The sequence below is a fragment of the Acomys minous genome (assembly GCF_964271855.1).
Source record: "Acomys minous genome assembly, chromosome: 10".
NCBI lineage: Eukaryota > Metazoa > Chordata > Mammalia > Rodentia > Muridae > Acomys > Acomys minous.
The window spans coordinates 91,410,704-91,425,712 of record NC_140491.1 but is presented as its reverse complement, the minus strand read 5'-3'; the positions used below and the strand labels follow the sequence as shown (position 1 = coordinate 91,425,712).

The 15,009-nt window shown below is 36.8% G+C and overlaps 1 protein-coding gene across 2 annotated transcripts in view; it reads right to left on the bottom strand.

The window, feature by feature from the left end:
• Positions 1 to 15,009, bottom strand: part of KCNJ3 (potassium inwardly rectifying channel subfamily J member 3) — a 144,343-nt gene that overhangs the window by 49,796 nt on the left and 79,538 nt on the right. The window lies entirely within an intron of this gene.

Below are 15,009 nucleotides of genomic sequence, written 5' to 3'. Positions count from 1 at the left end.
ATCTCAAACTTTTATAAAAAGCATAAGAATAGATACTACTATATCAGCATGGTTAAATATAGGATAACATTTTAGTATAAGTATCTAGTTAATGCAAATCATCTACCCATTCTATAATACATGCATGATATATAATATGTAAGTTCAGCAACAAGACAATTTGACTACATTTTGTTTTGTTTTGTTTTGTTTTTGTGAGAGTTAGAGATTAGGATTGATAATTACCAATTGTATAGAATATAAATTTTCCATGAAACTGTGAACCAAACATTTAAAGTTAAAGCAAACCAGCTCATGCTTCTTTAAAATGCAAAAACACAAAGAAACCAAAATTGAAATAGATCCAACAGAAATAAGGTCAGCACTTGTCTTATAAGTCTGAATCTAATCAAGAAAACTTAATTCTGTTGAATAAACTGGCCCATACCAAACAAAATGTAAGGTTCTATTCAGGAAAGACTATTTGTTAAACATAAACTATGAGTTGCATAAAGAAGAAAAAAGGAATGCACAGTTAGGTAAGTATTTGAATATTCAAATTAGCAGAGGACGATTCAGACTCTTTCCACATACTTGGTCATGTTACTACAAGGATGACCTTAGATGTGGCTTTCTCAGTGTCTTGTTCAGCCTGTGCTCCTTAGTGTGGCTTGTCTGTATCCCTCATATCAATGACTCTCCTAGCCCCCGGTTTTGTTCTTAAACTCTTTTAATGTCTAACTGTATAGCGGCATCTGTACAATTCTGGGTATTAGGAGAGAAAATTGTCCTGGGATATGAAGAAAGTAAACCACATGGTGTGGATGCTCTGTACTTCATCATTCTCTCTATTGATTACCTGCCGTGTGACTAATCATACAAATATTTCAGCATAACAAAGCATTTAAATGGCTTTTGTTGATTTAAAAAAAAGAGCCAAATAATTGTTCAATTATTTAAGCAAGTTTAATATACCACATAAATTAAAACGATACATAAAGTAATAACCTCGCTGGTTGATAATTGGGATTCTTTGTGACCTTGAGGGAAGGATGCCACTTGGCATCTTTCGAGGAGAAATGCGGAGAGAGTTTTCCTGTAAACCCCCCTCTGGGTGTACTTGTTCTGGAGCCTCTTTCTGTCCCCGACTCAGTCATGCTGTGACATATTGCAAACTGATCCAACTTGGAACAAGAACCAACCTTAAAATTCAAATTGGAAAAAAAAAACTTAAAAATAGACTGAGCATAGCATGACGAATCAAACGTTTGAAAGAACACGCTTGGCAAGTTGGCTTTTCCTTACATTTTAAAATGTTAACATTTTGCAGGAAGGTGAATTATGTTTTCTTGGCTGAAATATTTTAGAGAGTATTGAACGGAAATACTGAATAAGAACAAAAGTTTCTAAAGCAAAATCAGCTCTCCTAAAGGACATAACACATGAAAGAAAATGACAATAAAAATGGCTATTACTGTTACTTCATGAAGCAACTTTATGTAAACACTTACATAAATAGGTTATGAGCAACAAAGAAATAGAAATTCACACTCAATAGTCCAGGACGCAAAATTATACAATATCTCATTCTCATGCTTCAAGTAGAATTGAAATGTCTGCACCAGGTTTAGCAGAAAAGAAACTTTCCTTGGGGATTGGCTTCGAGGAGTTTCTAGGCACCTACACTTCACTGAAAGTGAACACTCAGCAGCCCTGAAAATAGCAAGGTATTTGCTTCAGGGAAAGACATTACCATAATGTTTGGGCTCAGAATCTGCTATCCAAGTGCCTAGAGGCATTAAATCCAATTACATACATTCAATTCACCTCCATTTCATTGGACAGTATTTACTCATTTATTCATTCAGCCAGCCAGTGTCTATTAAGTGCCAGATTCCTTCCAAGGGTTGCAGAGTTGACAGAGATACATGTTAAATGTTAAAAAAAAGTCCGTCCACATTTTTTGGAAACTTACATCAACAAAGCTTTTGTGTTCTCATGTTTAGGCATGAGTGCATGTGTGTGTGTGTGTGTGTGTGTGTGTGTGTGTGTGTGTGTGTGTTATGCACAAAAACGAGAGGGGGGGAAGACAAACCTTTTCATGTACTTGTGACAGTGATGAACCTAGTGCTTTGCAATGCTATATGCTTATGAGTGTACCTTAAAATATCTTTTAATTTCATGCATATAAACCTTATGTTTTAAAGAAGGACTGTGGAACATTTTGAGAGATTCAAGCAATCATATTTTCTGAACTAGTGTAGTCCTGGAATAATATACATTTTCAGAGAAATGGAAATGGTGGTGACATTTTGTTTTCTTGATTGGTAAAGGGACACCTCATCACCTTCTTCATACAGCTGTGAACGTGGCCTGGACAGCAAAACCAGATAGTCTGCGCAGCTGTCTTTGAACATTCAAAACAGCTGGATGTCATTGGTGAATATTTTCAATGAGCAAAAGGGAATAAAAGAAAGAGCCATACATACTGTACGACCTCCAGGAAAGGGAAAGGTGTTAAATGTAATTTTAATGACCTAGGCTTGTGCATTTTTTACAGATGACTTGTTTGGTCAAATCTTGAAGATTTTTCTTGTCTTTTGTAAATTGCATTTGTACCATATCCTGATGGAAGTCGCCTGTGGACTGTTCATCATTTTCATGAAACTGCCTTTTAAGAAGCCTTTCTAAAGTGTCATTTAATAATATAGCTTCACTTTCATTTAAATAAAAACAAATGTCTTAGAAAACAAGTTTTCCATTCACTTCTGAAGATTCATGGTGGTGATCCATGGTAAAATTTCTGCTTTCCTTTTTCTGTATCTCTGATGCTTATTTATAATCATGACAGTAACTTCGTTCATAAAACATTTCCCCACAGAGGCTGAAATATAGTTGAAGCACAGAAGACTAAATTAATATTCTGAGTTACCCTATTTGTTATTCTAAAACACAAATAACTAAACCAGAGGGAAGAAACCAACAGTCTTTTCCTGATGCCACATCTCTTCTCCTTTAATTTTGATTTTTTTTAATTGATTATTTAATCACACTGACCGGCACCAGAGAAAGAGAAGCAGCTGAGAAATGGGAAAGGGGAGTGAATGGTAGGACATTTAACAATGTTCATAAATTCTCAAAAACCAAACAAGCCCAGAACCACGGGGTCAAAAGGCAGAAGCATCAACATATTTGTGTTCATTCTGGCAGGAGTAAACCATTCAGGAGTAACTCCAAGGGCTGGGCACAGTGCAATGACATGTGCAAAGCATGTATGTGGCACCAAAAGGGAATATCAAGAAGCGGTGAGCACTCCTCTGCCCTTAGCCTCAGGGGACAAGCAGGCCACAGGTCCTGAATGTTCTGCCTGTCCAGAAATAGCAGCCACCTTGATGCTGGATACGAACAAGGTAAATGAATAGGCAAGGCTTTGGCATCTCATCACACTGGTGGAAAGAAACAGAAGCAAGAAGAGACTGGTGTAGCTGCCTCTTAGCACATCTGAAAACTGCTTTGTACATATCCAAGATTAGGAAAGCATGTGCTCAAGACTAGAAATATGACAGCAGTTAAAAGACCAACCACCCACTCCCGCTTGTACTTTGCTTCCAAAAAGGCCACATGAGGACAGGAGCTCTCATTTGCTTGCTGACTAATGTTATGTCAGACCTGATCTAAAACTCAGCCCATCATGAGATTTCTATTGTGTCCTTCGTGAATGAACACAGAGATTCTATTTTCTGGTGCACTTGTCATGTTTCCTTTAACATTCTGCGGATTAAACACTTGGTGATAGGATGTGTTCTGCTTGAATCAGTACCTTTTTCTATGTTAAAAGTTGAATGGTCTCTCTAGTTTATTAGACCAGGATTTCTAGTCTTTGTTGCTTTGCTGCTACTTGAACCCTTTGTTGCTTTGCTGCTACTTGAACCCTTCTACTTTTAATCTCACATGAGACCAGTCATGGTCAAAGGAGATACGCCTGTAGACATCTCAGAAATTTTCTCATTATCTTTCTCTCTGCTCTCCACAGCGATGCAATCTTACCACATGGCTTATCACCTTCGACACCAGTCCACATTGCCTACCGTCCCGGACTTTTGGAAATCATGTTTCAGAATCTGTCACAGCCACTCTAGCTATCAAATGCTCAGTAAGTTCACACAGTCTGGATAGGTTTAGCTTGCTCTCCTGGTTTCAAATTCTTCAATGAAAGGAAGTAAATAAATCCCATAGAGATTTAACTGAATAATTCACAGGTGGTGTGCAGAATAAGTTGCACAGCAACCTCCAACAGTGAGTGAGAAAGTCATTCATTGGCCAGGAAACAAGAGAATAGAAAAAACAAACACACAAACAAAAACTACACACAAAAAACCAGAAAACACTAATGTGCCCTTTTCAAAAAATCAATGAAACAATTCCTAATGATATTCTGCTATATTCATATATCCATGCCTTCTGCAGTCATCATCACCGAGTCTTATTCTTGTGGAAACTGGTGCAGAGACTCACAGCCAATCATTTTGCAGGGGTGGGGGGCATCTACCAGAAGGTCTCCCACAAGTCTTTCCTGTTTGAAGCTCTGTGGACCTCACAGAAAAGGGTGAGGAAAGATTTAGGAGTCAGAGAGAATGAAGGACACCAGAACATGGTCCACTGAATCAACAAATTAGTGTCCCTATGGGCTTATGAGGATTGAAGAAGCAAAAACAGGGCCTGCATGTGTCTGCACTAGGACTTCTGGGTATGGGTTACAGCCGTTAGCTCTGTGATTTTGTTGGACTCCTAACAGTGAGAGTGCGTGTGTTTCTGACACTTTTGCCTGCTCTTGGAACTCTTTTCCCTCCAAGTGACTTGCCTCACCCTGTCTCTCCATGAGGCCTTTTGCCTGGTTTTATTGTATCTTTTTATGTCTTGTTTGGTTGTTGTCCCTTAGAATCTGCTCTTTTCCAACAGTAAACAGAGGCGGAGTGGATCTGGGGGAAAAGGGATGTGGTGGCCGGGGTAGCAGGGGTGAGGAGGAGTGAAGGTAAGGGAAATTGTGGTTGGCATGGTCTAGATAGATGTTTTAAGTTGACATAGATGAGATATGATAGATATAGATCTTCATTCAGAAATTTAGAATCACCAAGATAAGAAATATGTTTCCTACAAGGTTGCCAAACATAATTAGCCAAAACACCATAAATATAACATTCATATAATCCTTTATTGTTTTGTGGTTCTTCTTGCTATACGTATTTTTTTTAATTTATGTGTGATAATATAAATTTATATGATTAAAAAATAAAATTTTTAGGAAAAAAGATGTACTTTAAAAACTTGTATGCCCCCAAACTGAAAATCTAATAGAAGTGGATAATTTTCTCAATATATACCATTTATAATAGATAAACTAAGGTCACTTAAACAATTTAAATAGAACTATAACCCCTAGTGAAATATAAACAGTCACTAAAATCTTCCAACAAAAAACAGCCCAGGGTCATACAGTTGTAGCACAGAATTTTACCAGATTTTCAAAGAAGAATTAATGCTCAATTATTTGAGTAAATTCTGAAATTATTACACAAAATATAAACAGAAGAAATACTGTCCAATTTATTTTCAGAGGCCACAATTGCCCTGACATATATTCCCTATAATGACTCAACAAAGAACGATAATTACAGACCAATCTCCCTTATGAACATTAACGTAAAAATAATTTTTAAAAACTTGCAAATCAAACCTAAGAACACATCAAACACATTGTCCATCATGATCAAGTAGGCTTTCTCTCAGAGATGCAGGGATGGTTTAACATATGAAAAGTTTGTCAATGTATTCCACCATATAAACAGACTGAAAGAACATAATCACATGAGCCTGTCATTAGATGCAGAAAATACAACTGACAAAAATCCAACACCCCTTCATGATAAAAGTCTTAGAGATACGTGGGACATTTACCAATTATGTTCATAATATATTTATTTGTAATAGTGAGAAACTGGAAACAGATGTCCCTCAACTGAAGAATGGATAAAGAAAAGTGATACACTTATACAATCGAATACTACTCAGCTACTAAAATCAAGTAAATCATACAATTTGAAGGCAAATGGATGGAACTATATTATTCTCAGTGAGGTAACCCAGACCCAGAAAAACACCCATGTTATATACTTACTTATAAGTGGATATTAGCCATAAAATACAGGATAAGTATGTTGCAATCCACAGACCCAAAGAAGATAAGCAGCAAGAACAGTCCAAGGGACAGGGCTAAATCTCATTCAAAGGGGGAAATAGAGTATAGACATCAGAAGAGGATGAAGAGGGGTACCTTGTTAGAAGAGGATGTGAGAACAGGGTAAGGATCACAAATGGGGAGAGTGGATGTAGGAGGTTAGAGGGCTGGGAGAGAGAAGGGAAACCCGTGGGGGAGGGGACATTGCTGGGACTCTCTGGAGACCTCCAACTGGTTAGGCCGTTGAAAGGATGTGAAAGTAACTCTATCTGGTATTTCTAGTAGTGAGGGAGGGGGTAGGAGGGGAAGAGACATGGAGACTGAAGTGTTCACCTCCAAGCCAAGTAAGTAGTACTTCCAGTGAATGAATACGGCCACCAATCCACCCACAAAACCTTAGACTCAAAATTTACCCTGCCTAGAAGAAGTTCAGGGATAAAGTTGGAGAAGAGATTGGGAGAAGGAACAACCAATGACTAACCCAACTTGAGACCCAACACCTGACACTAATAATGATATTCTGCTGTGCTTGCAGGCAGGAGCCTAACATAACTATCCTCTGCAAGGCTCCACCTAAGCAGCAGATCAAAACAGATGCTGAGATCTATGGCCAAACATTAGGCACAGCTTGGGGAGTCTTATGGAAGAGTTGAGGGATGTAGAGAGAGACTCAGAGGAGATAAGAACTCCACAGGACCAACAGAGTCAACTAACCTAGACCCATGGAGGTGTACAGGGACTGCTGCACCAATCTAAGTGCATGTGTGGACTCGATCTAGGCTCCCTAGACATCTGTAGATGATGGACAGCTTGGTCTTCATGTGAGTACCCAAGAAAGTGGAGCATGAGAAGAGGCTGTCTCTGATGTGGGCTCTGTTACCTTTTTTTTTTTTTTTTTTTACTCACTTTCACTAACTGGGCTGCTTTGTGTGGACTCAGTGGAAGAGGATCTGCTTAGTTCTAAGGCAACTTGATGTGGAACATGGAGATATCCTTTTCAGAGGAGAAGAGTAGGAGGATGGGGGGAAAGTGTGGGCGGGTGGGATGGGGGAGCCGAGCGTGGGGGCTGCATAGAGATGTAAAATGAATGAACAAATACATTTTTAAAAACTAAATAACAAGATAAGTTTGTCCACTCTCTCCATCCCTACTCAACATAGTACTTGACATCTTAACTAGAACAACAAGACAACAGGAGAAAATTTCTTAAGTCATTCACCTATTTAATTCTAAGGCGTTGTAAAAGCAAGTCCTGAGCTTCTCCCTTCCTCCTAACAGGACTGAAGTTTGGATATATATGTTATCTTCTAAACGCTGTTCAGAAATTAATTAATAAAAAGTTTTCGTTTGTTTTAAATTAACAAGACTTTACTCTTAAACAATTAAACTTTTAATGCTACTGTAATTCAGGCAGTACTAAGGGATCTCATTCACTGGCTGGTAGTGTTTGCCATAGAACAACACTTATTTGGCTTATTACTGGACATTTATAATCCCAACACCCAGGAGGCTTGAGGCAAGAGGATTACAATTTCCAGGAGAGCCTCTAAGTTACATAGCTAAATTCTGTCTCCATAAATAAAAACAACCAAGGAACACTCTAGTATCTTAGGGCAATCTATACTTTGTAAACCTGGTCATCTCTCTTCCTTAAAGCATGGACCAAGCATCTTCAAAGCATCATACCTATAACAAAACTACCGTGACCACCAACAGTCAAACAACAAAGTATCCCTCATCTTCTACTGCCATGATTATTGAACTGAGAAGCCTCCAAGTATGCCAGATAACAGAATAATCAAAGCTCATGCCATCAAAGTAATTAAGAAATCATGGGCAGTGCTCAAAGAGCCTGTTAATGTTGCTTTCTGTCTGTTTATTCTACATGCCTAGTAATTTCATTTTTAGAGTACGATTTTCTAAAATTCAGGACTGTTCTGCTAATTCACCACTACATTAGCAGTGGTGAAGGATGCACTTTCAAGGATAATGTTTTAGTAATCTATATCAGTTTAAATACGTACTAAAAGTAATGTTACAATGGTATCTGATGCATTTCTGTTTATTCATAGTGAGGAAGAGGCAGGAAAATGACCCAAAATGAAACTGGTACTTAGGAAGCATCAGATCAATTTCCCTCCTTTTGTACTATGGAAAATAAAGACACTACTTATTATCAATAGTGCTTGATGAATTTTAATTTATTATTACAAAATATCTTTAATATCATTCTTATAAGAATACCCTTTGCAACATTAATGTATTCTGTATTCCATTAGTCTTTCTAAAAGCTTTTGGCTGAAAATCCTTATATAATGCATTAAATTGTCTTCTTTCTCAGCCTCTCTACTTTTAATTTCCCATAGATTTTCTTAAATGGGCATCTTAATAAAACATAATTACACATTTCTGCACCGAATGCTAATAAAGACTTTAAACAGTATAGGAAAATGTGGCATACCTGGATGAAAACAGAGGAAGTGTTTGTGTGTGCGTGTGTATGTGTGTGTGTGTGTTGTTTGTATGAGTATGTTTTGTATATGTATGTGACATGAACACAAAGGTTAAAGGAAATTAACTTGAGCATCTGATATACTACTTTGTGTTTATATTTTCTCTTGTGTAGAAACATCAGTTTTAATATTCTACTAATGTGAACACTATTTTGTACCTCTCAAGGTTGTTTTTTCCTCCTTTATTAATTTATTCTTGTTACATCTCAATGGTTATCCCATCCCTTGTATCCTCCCATTCTTCCCTCCCTCCCATTTTCCCCTTATTCCCCTCCCCTATGACTGTTCCTGAGGGGGATTACCTCCCCCTGTATATGCTCATAGGGTATCAAGTCTCTTCTTGGTTGTTTAGCATATGTTGTTTTAGTAATCTGAATTAACGTCTGGCCTTTATGCTGTTAAGTATCTGAAAGGTACCAGATGCAGAGTCTTCCAAAGAAAAGAACCTTAGTTCTAAAGATTGGTTTGCTCCCCTAGCTCCTAATAAAGCCCTCTATCAAGCCAACTTATGAAATTCAGATGTGTAGATAAAATAAAAATCCTCAGTGTTTTCCTCATATATAAGCCCCATGGTGTTCCAAGAAATAAAGTAAATTCTAAGAGATCCTTGCTTTAATTTCCCCTGTGGCCACCATCCTCTTTGCTTTAAGTTTAGCCTGATTACGATTAGGCCCTAGGTACATGGTAACTTGTAGGATAGTTGGTTAGGAAAAAAAAGTCCAATACTCAAATACCCATGTGTTTTTCTTTGTTCAATATTATTTAGTTAAGATTAATATCATCAACCAAATCTTTGTATCTTGAACAATGTGAAATTTATTGAATCTTTCTTACCCAGGAATTCATATAATAAAAAATGACATCCATGCATATAAATTTTCGACACTTGGTATAGTCACTTAAACTCTAAAATTATTCTCAAGCACTGAATACTCACAAGGCACTCAAAATCTCATGCACAAGACATCATTGTTTTTATATAGAGCTCTCATAGCTGTCTCTACCTCTCTGTTCCATATTGTTCACATTAATCCTCATAGCTGTCTGCAGCTGTATGCTCCATATTTTTCATACCATAATCCATTTTGAGAAACAATTTCCTAGTAAAAGTTTATTTTTTACTGTAGCACAATATCTTATTTCTTGAAAACTATTCTTTCAAATACATTTACAATTTTATATCTAATTGTAAATTTATAATATACTTACAATTCTAACACTTGCGAGCCAACTAAAACCTTAAGTTTATCTACTGCAATGTTTTCATCTACCTTAAAAATTTAAGAGACAGTAATACCAGGAAACACATATAGTTGAAACTGATGCTTTTAAATTGGGAAGAGTGTGATCATACAAGCAAGTATCATAAGCATAATTAACCACCAAGCATTCTCCATCAATATTTCTTTAAAATAGTACTTCTACTCACAGATAAACAGTAGAAAGTATAATAAAATGACATAGGAACAAACAAGAGAACACATTCTCAGGAATGGAAAGGCATGAGAGGAAGGTGTATCATCTGCAAAATGAGAAGAGACTGCCCCTTTGATCCAGATGTCAGGACTGCACCTCGCACCAGCCTCAGAATCTCTAGCATTCTTGTGTCCTGGAGCCATGTGTTCATATAAGGTCCTTAGAAAATGCAAACACCCATGTACCCCTTAGTCAATAGACATAATCATATTTTTACAATATTTGCTTTTCACTTTATTATAGCTCCTCAGTGCTTTCGTTTGAGCAGCTGCATATCTTAGATAAGATGTACTCAACAAAGACGTTAGTGAAGGATGTTTGTCCTCTTGGTGCTCTCTAAGGCCTCCTTGTCTGCATATTAAACCTTCAGTGCTGAATCCAACCTCCCAATCTCATGAACTTTGTGGGGATAACAACAACAGCAACAGCAACAACAACAAACCATGGATAGAAAATGCATGTCTTTTCCAGAACACAAAGAATCAATTAGCAGAAATTTGGTTGGCTTTTTCATAAGGAAGGGAAAACTTGTTGATATAAAAAAAAAACATAGTATCGACAGAACCATGGAATGGCACTTGAGGATATTTGCAATGGCTAAAGGAATTCAAAAAGCAGAGATGAAAGAAGTTTCATTTTATTTTGTGTGAAAATCATGAGGGAAACATTTAAGTATAAAAGACATGAAACAGTTTGAGGAGTACAGACTGTCCCATGGCCTGGGTATGCCCTTCTAACACAGTATTCAAATCACCCAAAGATTTTCCATACACTAACTTTTACATTTGAGAAGTGGACTTCAGAAAGTTCAAGGAAACAGAATAAAAAAAGAACGAAAGAGGAAACAAGCCCCATGCAGGGCTCGGAACAGGTTCATGCTTTGTTCTCACTCTGCTAAGGTTTCAAAGAGATGCCTAAGGCATTGTGCCAGGAGTGGCAGATGAGGAAGAAAATAGATGAAGGGCATATCTTAAATCGATCATCAGTGCAGACTAGATCCATAAAGGCACTTTGACAATCCACCAAAGGTTTGATATTTTAAAAACACAATGAAAAGAGCAATCAAGTAGTAAAAATCAATTTATTTCAAAAGACCACTAAGAGAGAGAGCCATTAAGGAATGCTGGACCTGGAGGCAGAACAAAAAGGAGATAATGCAATGTCAGTTATTCTAAATGTTTTGAAAAATGCAAAGGAAAAGAAACAACACATAACTCTACAAATGAAATTGAAAACTGTTTTCCTCCATACTCACTTACATTTTTTCCTTCATAATATTCTTTGAACTTTTTTTAATTGATACATTATTTCTAATGGTAGAAAAATATGCATTAAAAGACTACAGCAAATAGGACAAAGTATGATCTTATACTTATTGTTGTCATTGCAAATTTTCTCTAAGTCATAGTCCAACCAAATTTTGGGAATGGCAAGTCAATATTCTCTGGTTTATATTACATGTAATGTTATATACTTTTCTCCTTGTCCTCTGCAAATAGTCATGCAGACATAGTTCATCATCATTTCATTCTTAAGTTCTCCTTCAATGACAAGTTATATCACCATTGAGCAAGAGAGAGTGAGAGCTAGAGAGAGAGAGAGAAAGAGAGAGAGAGAGAGAGAGAGAGAGAGAGAGAGAGAGAGAGAGAGAGAGAGAGAATTTGTTCCATACTGAAGAATCCAACGATTTGATGTACCAAGAAGTTTGACTAAAAATAGCACAGGAATGACCTTGCATTGTTTACATGAATGGTATCTAATATCCAACTGTCAATCATGTAGCTTTGATAGAGAAAGATCATTGAACCTAAAACATGTTTCTCTTGTCTGATATCTGATGACTCAGAAATAAATGAAATATGTACGAATTTTTGTTCTTGTCGATGTAAGAAGTGACAAGCCTTCAATGGCCTCTTGCTTCCCAGGAGTACACAGAATATTTATAATTTCCTTGCCATCATTATAAAAGTAAACTGATAAAAAATTTATCAGAGTAAGTAGATATTTCTTCTATCTGGTAGATATTTCATACTGGAGTGAATAAAGTCCCAGCCTTACTTTAAATGTTTCCTGAATAGTAAGAGCTTTATATAATAGTCTCCATCTGGCAGAGCAATTGTGGTCAACCCCTCTTAAAATAAGACACCCATTTTATAAACAGGAATCTTATTGATGGACGTCCTCCAACTTCAATATTAAAACTTTGAAAAGAAATGAGTGGCATTTCAGAGTCAGTCCTGACACTTAGTTAATAATGTTTTAAATTAATTGCTTCCAAAAGACTATGAAAGGGTGGGCATCTATCTTAGTGGAAAGAGCTTGTCAAGCACGTGTGAGCCTAGCTCATTTTCAGCAGCAAAATGTTGGTGGGCGTAGGAGGACTATCATGGAGCAAACTGTGCTCCACACTTTTGTTTGTTGGAGTCCTTATATGTACTTGAATTTTTAAATAGGGGCCGTAAATAGATGGTTAGGTTAAAATTAGCATCCTGAGATGAGCTTTAATCCACTCCCACATGTCTTCTATGACACTTTGAACACGGAGAAGGATACCAGAGATATGAAAGAACAGAGGAGGGACCACATATGACTATATCAAGAAGGAAGCCTGGGAAGGAGCTGTGCTTGCCAGTACCTTGTTCATGAGCTAGCAGCCTTGATCTATGAAATACAATATCCTATTGTTTCTTCTAACTACATCAAAGACATTATGGCTCATTTTTACTATTTAAACAAAATTTATACACATACACATATATATGTATATATACATATATATATAATTTACTTATCCTATATTTCATAAGAAAGAACCATTGCTAGCAATCCTTTCTAGAAGGAAAAAAATATCATGTACATAATGTTAGCCTATACCTGCCATTTGGCCCATGTAGCCTTGGCAAAGCCTTAATCCTCTTTTTCCTCCTCTTCTTCTTTCTACTATAACCACTATTATAAGAAATTTTATGAAACAAGCAATATGTAAAAGCACTGTTCACTATTTTATACATTAAATTAATTCACCCTCACATAGGTGTTGCCAAGTAGGAACTAATAGAATACTATGCTATTAACTGGGAAATAAAGAGAAATTGTGGAACTTCCTTCAATTCACAGATACTAACTAATGTACAGATAGTGTCCAAGTGTAATGGACACAGTCACTTTCTGGGTGTGTACTTTAACTATTACGTCACAGGGCTTTCAAAACGTAGCCCTGACCTCTGGAAGTTAAACTGCCTTTCTTTAACTAAGATACTTTTCTTGAATAAACTGAAACTTTATTACAAAAGTCATATCCACATTTTCTTCAGTGTTTTTTTCTTTCAAGTAATGCCAATATCTTTTTGACTGAGATAGATAATTCTAAATTATGTTCCATTCTTCCATGATCATAAATAATGCTTGCATGATGGATTAGAAATCTAAATGTTAAACTTTATTTGAAAAATTTTGGGTAACGTTATGAATTGTTACACCAAATTGAGTCTTTTCCCAATAATTGACACCTCCATATAAAATCTACCATCAAAGTTGAACGTGGTACATTATAACCCTCAAATTGGGTCTTCCATAAAGAAGACAATTTAAACTGGATTTTTCTGCACAGTTTGAAACACAGTGTATCCTACCCTAGTATGCTTTCATGAAAAAATGCTGCTGTGACATGTATTCAATACATTCTTACTGTGAATAATCTAAGAAATGGTACCAGAGATAGGAATTCATTGGAACAACAGCATATGCAGAACTTAAACTAGTCAGTTAAAAAGTACATAACAGGAACAGTACCACAGAGTTCCTCACACAGAGTAGGCACTCAGTCAGAAGCACTGGGGTTCAGATGGCAGAGGAGCACTACATTTGAGTACAAATTGTACCCTGATGCCAAACTAATAGAACCTCAGCAAAGTATTCAATGTCTTTATGCCTCAATTTCTCTTCTACGAAGTCAGGATAGTTTTAACCATCTAACCCAAGGTTTAGTGATCTTAAAAGGCTATGGGTAATACCTTGGCATTAGTACAATTTCCTGTAGATAATCTAGTCTGAAATGACTCAATTAAAAAGTTATGGGCAAAAGCCTATAAAAGCTGTAGAGATGGATTTATTATCATATCAGCAATAACTTACCATAGTAGCTCGAAACAAAATACTATCTTGGGCTGTAAGCTTCATGGACTAAAGTCAAGGTGAACTGGAGGGTATCTTTTGTGCACAAGGAGAAGGAAATTCTGCTTCTGGACCTTTCCACCTTCTCAAGACTTTCTTCCTTCCTCTTTTCCTGGACTTCTCCACCTCAAAGCCAACAGTGACTGGCTGTTCTCACTATTGAATCTCATTACTCGATAAGCTTCCACCTTTAACCTATCTTTTCTACAGTTAGAGATGCCAAAACACATCTATACGAAGTCGCCCTATTTGGGGGTCAGATGATTGATTAATGGCCTGAGTTCAAATCTACTGCTTTAAAATTTCATTCCCTGTTTTCTACTTCTAACATGTGTGAATGTTGCAGGAGCAGAATGTTAGTATCTTGGAATGGGACCATTATTTTTCCAACCACAAAAGACTATGGTATCAATATGACTCCTTTGTTTGAAACAAAAGTAATTTCCAGCCAGTTTCTAATGTGCAGCTAATGTATACGTGTACAAAATACATGTAAACATGCATAAAAAGTTTCTGCCTATACATCTTGGGTGAGAGGGTGCGCAACTGGAAGCTTGATGCCTTTTTTAGAGCAGCACCCAGAGAAGTCCTGCTCCCACATGTCCTGCACACTGTATTCTCTCTTTTTAAATA